Source organism: Microcaecilia unicolor, chromosome 11, assembly GCF_901765095.1.
Source record: "Microcaecilia unicolor chromosome 11, aMicUni1.1, whole genome shotgun sequence".
Classification (NCBI taxonomy): domain Eukaryota; kingdom Metazoa; phylum Chordata; class Amphibia; order Gymnophiona; family Siphonopidae; genus Microcaecilia; species Microcaecilia unicolor.
In genome coordinates, this window is record NC_044041.1 from 48,810,216 (window position 1) to 48,816,215 (window position 6,000).

Here is a 6,000-nt window from a genome sequence, read left to right on the forward strand (position 1 = left end):
CATGGCAGGCTCAATGCAGCTTACATGGGGCAATGGAGGGTTAAGTGACTTGCCCAGAGTCACAAGAAGCTGCCTGTGCCTGAAGTGGGAATCGAACTCAGTTCCTCACGACCAAAGTCCACCACCCTAACCACTAGGCCACTCCTCCACTTTCTAATTCTTACCCCATAAAACAATATAGACAGCAGCTGAAAGAGTGAATTATATTTAAAATATAATTCTGCTGTAATATATTTCACTAGTAACACTCCATCGAGTATTGCCATAGGATCAGGTTAAGAAAAAAGCTTTAAGCTGCTATAGACACCAAATAAATTACAGGGGTTTAAACAATTTCATTGGTTATGGATCATACAAGAAATTAGTACTTCTAGAGCACTGCACCGTTATATGGAGAGTGTTTTCTTTTAAATTAATGCATTAACAAACATGAAGAAATTTTAATTTAAATTTTAATTATGATGGAAGCAATTAAGTTGAAGGCAATGTACCAAACAGTAAATATAGCTGTTGCTAGAGTTTATGATATTTCTAACACACCATCCTGGTGATGAAATTCTATCTGGGAACTGTTTACTCTAAAAGTATTTTTAAGCTAGCTCTTCTGGTTTTTTTTTAACATAGTTGATCTTTTTGTAACATTCAAGTGACTCTTACAAATATCATTTTGATTTGATTTGATTTATTGACTTAATATAATGTTTAGCACTACATGGACGTCTGATAAAAACATACCCACATCAAGATTTTTTATGCTGAACTATGGAGGGAACTGATGCATAGAAAAATCTGGAAACAAACCGGTGCAACCCATTCCTACTGGAATGTGCTCATATTTCTCTGAAATCTTCAACACTGTCAAAAGTGATGGTTAAATAGAATGTTGTGCCAGGTGTGTGTATCTATCTATCTATCTATCTATCTATCTATCTATCTATCTATCTATCTATCTATCTAATGACCTGAAAGGGGCCACTAAAGGGAGCTACATCTTACAGATGACAGCCAAAAACTAGAAGGCTGAAGGGAAATAGCATTTCCTTTTTAATGAGTAGACATCGTTAAGAAGGTTCTAGGCCCTTCTAGCAGGAGGAAGGGCCCATAAAGGAGTGAGGAAGCTATTAGCAGCCCCACAAAAAAGGCACTTCCCAGGAGGATGAATTCAAAGGGAAGGGGATCTCAGAGAAAAAGGAAAGATGCAGAGTGAGTGACTGGTAAGCAGAGACTGGAGAGAAGGACTAGAACAGGCTGGAAACCCCGGGGCATGGACCCTAAAGAAAGATCTAGAAAGACTTGAGATAAGGTACTTACTTAAATGCCAAAATGATATGAAGGATAAAAACTATCGTATGGACCACAGAGTACAGACAACACTGTGCCATTTGAAAAACTGTGTTAGATGTCAGTGTGAAGAAAACACTGGATTTGCATGAGACTTGAAGCCTGGAGGGGGCTGCTGGCCCACAAGAGGTCCATCACAATATATATATTCTGAGTAAACAGCTTTGTGTGGCTACCATGTGAAAGTAGTAAATTAGGGGAGTAGTTACTAATGTGCATCAAGGTGGGGGTGGGGGGGTCTGATATCCAGACTGCAAGAGTTATATTCAATGCTGGGCCATTTCCGTTGACTGGCATCAAATATCCAGTTTATTCTTGGATGGGTCTAACTTAACCGGCCAAGCCGATATTCAGCACTGGCCAGTTAAATTTCAACCAGCCAAAGATAGGCCTGGATTCACATGGCCAAATATGACCACCAAACCTGAGCTGAAAATCAGCGGATAGCCAGTTATATCATGCAATATAACCAACTATCCTCTAACCGTGAATTTTTAGCAGGTCATGGCCAGCCATGTCCTGCTGAAAATTTGCAGATAGCCAATTATGGTGCATTTAACTGGCTAGGTGCCAATCCTGGCTGGTTAAATGCTTTTGAATATCGGGGGGAGGGATGATATTTGCCTCTTAAGGCATGCTAACTGGCAAAATCATACATTATTTTATCATAATACATTTTAATTTAAGCTAGTGCGGGTATATAATGAGATGCAAAGAAGGGAAAGGGGAAATGGGACTTGATATACTACTACTACTACTACTTAACATTTCTAGAGTGCTACTAGGGTTACAGTGTTTAACAAAGAAGGACAGTCCCTGCTCAAAAGAGCTTACAATCTAAAGGACGAAATGTCAAGTTGGGGCAGTCTAGATTTCCTGTATAGAGGTATAGTGGTTAGGTGCCGAAGGCGACATTGAGTAAGGATTTGAAGATGGGCAGGGAGAGGGCCTGGCGTATGGGCTCAGGGAGTTTATTCCAAGCAAGGGGATTTTATTCCAAGCAAGGGGTGAGGCGAGGCAGAAAGGGTGGAGCCTGGAGTTGGCGGTGGTGGAGAAGGGTACTGAAAGGAGGGATTTGTCTTGAGAGCGGAGGTTACGGGTAGGAACGTAAGGGGAGATGAGGGTAGAGAGGTAAGGAGGGGCTGCAGATTGAGTGCATTTGTAGGTTAGTAGGAGATACTACTGCCTTTCTGTGGTATTTTGCAACTACATTCAAAGTGGTTTCATATATGCAGGTACTTATTTTGTACCAGGGGCAATGGAGGGTTAAGTGACTTGCCCAGAGTCACAAGGAGCTACAGTGGGAATTGAACTCAGTTCCCCAGGATCAAAGTCCACTGCACTAACCACTAGGCTACTCCTCCACTCTTACCTCTTTGTTATATAAATCACATAATGTAGCTTGCATTGAACTTTGCAAACTGCATTATTTCAGGAAAAATAATGGCAGCTTCATATCACATTGTAGTAAAAGGGCCCCTAAATTGTGGTAAAATGCCTTATTTCACCGCAGCTTAGTAACTTGCCGCTCTTAGCGTGTCTCTAAGTTCAATGTGAGAGTACAGTCAGATGAGATAATCCCACAATACTTCTAGTTATTACAAGAGAGCTCATATGTAGAACAGTAGCTGCAGAAATGTTGTATTATTTGAATTCAAATAAGAATCTGTAACTTTACAAAAATGACAGAGTGGAAAAGAACACCGAGGGGAATGTTCCCAAGCATAGCTATGGCGATGTCTCCAAAATACATCCTTTAATATTGTTCCGAATAAATGCATTAGTGATGCACAGTGAGACTGGAGTGTGTATAAATTAGGCTGCCTGCCTTGATTGTCTGGACGCTGCTCTTGGTCTGAGTTTGCAGATTCAAAGTGCTGGAATATATTAATTGCATTTTTTGGCAGTGTAACCCAGGATGTACTAGTAGGCTCAGGCTTTCTCGAAAGGTCACCACAAAATTCTGGCCAGTATGAGGACAACAGGGTGTTACCTCTAGAATTAATTAGTTTGACTTTTTCATTTTTGACACATACTGAAAAGCTGGACTTGTTGTACCCATTTACATCCAGAACATCATCTCCGTACTTATATGCGATACCTCCCATGGGATATAAAATGATGTAGAATAATATTTTCAGTGATTTATAACTCCATTTGCCTCCTTTTGTTATTTTTCATGTCCTCTGTTCTTTTCTTTTTAATTCTGACAAAATTCTGCCACAGCAAGACTCCATTACATAAATTGAATTCAGGTCCCTGAAAATAAATTCCATGATAAGAAACCTGCACAACAAGGAATTAATAACCTTCCTAACTGGTTCTGGGTAAGCATCCCTGCTTGCTGCAACTGTTTGCAGCGTGCATAAGTATTCTCGTTTCTGTTAATGTGGTGAAATAAATCCCTCTTTACTAGGAAATATGAAAAATTAGCAGTTGCTAGCTTCATGTGTATAAGACAGATTAAGCAACAGTCAAAAGCAATTTTAAGAGATCTGTCTTTGAAATGTGAAGTAATGATGTAAATGTATTTTATCATGAGAAATATATTGGAGAAAGGGAGCAGCAACAGTCTGGGTATACTGTATAATCGTACCATGATGCTGCTGTTTTGGTACAAACTCATTTTAAGATTTTCCTTGAGTAGTTTAGCTGCTCCACCCCCATGCTAAATTTCCCTGGAGGTGTTCCTAGATGAGGTTTACTGAAGTACAAGAACACTACATTATTACCTGCTAGTGATATTTGCTTCGAGCTATCAACAAGAATAGAGATTAACATATTTCCCATGTTTCATGGAGATAAATCACGTCGTCTGACTAATAAAAAAAAACCCAGTATTAGCAAAGAAAGAAAAGTAGAACAAAACTCATATTGCTTCATTTCATTTCCAGAGAATGTGGCATTTTGCTGGGGGGGGGGGGGGGGGGGGGGTACACCATGGGAAGTGACTATTTTCAGATCTTATGCTAGCTTACTGGTTAAATTTTGTCGGGTAAATTGTTGCCCACAAAAATTTGTTTGGATAGTAAAAGCTGACATTGGAGGGCTTTCCCAGGGTGCAGTTTAACTGTAACAGGCCAACTCAAACTTGTTTGGGATAATGTGGGATATAAATGTCAAAGTAACTGACACAAAGGGGAAGCTCGCTTAAAGTCTGCACTTAGGAGTTTGGTATCCAATATCCCCTGGAGAAGCCCCACGGTGAAACAGGTCCGTTGGGTCTAGAAGCCTTAATGGGACAGTTGCACGCAGCCAAGCTCAGTTCAGTTAAGTTGAATTTATCAACTACACCTACAGCATTGCGTTGGGAAGAGTTTGCTGATTGGACAGAGTCTTTTTTTGTTTTTCACATAATGAAATAAGAAAATAAAATAGATCAAAAAGATTTGCACAACCACACATAAGCTGGTTTGGGGTTTTTTACAACTGATGATTACAGAGAAGAACTGTGATCGGCAAGATTCAGCCACTTCAGTTTTGTACCTGGTGGTCACCATTTTCTGAGGTCTTTCCCCCTGTTTTTTTATTTTTTACAGTGTTAACCTATACCAATATACAAAGCTCGCTTTCGGATGTAAATGTCACAAATAAATAAATAAACAATGATATTTAGCATTAGCTGTCTCAATTAATTGAATAACTCAGCTCAACCAATCAGCTGTTTTTAGAGCCATTTCCCTAAATATATCTAGATTACTTTAACTGCACAGCAGATATTTGAGTATGGACCTCTACAGAAATTGAAAGAGAGACAACTTTTAACCTTAGAAAAATTATTACAGACCCTGCAAGGGACCATGGTAGCTCTCATGGTCTCATTATGAGGCTCCATAAGCAAAAAATGTTTCATAAAATTCAAAACAGGTGAAACTCCCACATATATCCAGAAATGTTGATAATGCCTTCTGTTATATTACTATCATGTATTCCATTACCATGCAACCCAACATCCTTCTGTAACACCAAATGTCTAATCTCTTCTCATTTCCATTATCCATGATGTATTGTAAGCCACATTGAGTCTGCAAAGAGGTGGGAAAATGTGGGATACAAATGCAATAAATAAAATAAATAAAAATAAATAATAGCTTATAATAATGATAAATTATAAAATGGATAGAAATACTGACATAATAAATTAATACTACCTTATTATATGCATAGAGAACTACTATATAGTTAGCTGTTGAATAGCTACAGATCCATAGAGTATGTACTGAATTGAATTCAGATCATTATAGCCCGCTTTATCCCACAAGGTCCAGAGAGGGTTACAGTCATATATACTTGTCATTATTCCAAAGTAGACAAATTGCTTCTGGGTAGACTGGATGGGCCATTTTGGCCTTTATCTGTTGTAATTAGATAGTAACATAGTAGATGATGATCACACCCAAGTCCTGCTCCACCTGTGTGTGATCCTATGTGATGATGTTAAGGTGGCAAAACAGGCAGAAAAGTTGACAGTGAAAGCTAGAAGGATGGTTGGGTGCTTAGGGAGAAGAATGGCCAGGAGGAAAAAGTAGGTGATGATGCCCCTGTATATGACTCTGGTGAGACCTCAGTTAGAATATTGTATACAATTCTGGAGACCGAACCTTCAAAAAGATATAAACGGGATGGAGTTGGTTCAGAGGGCGGCTACTAAAATGTCAG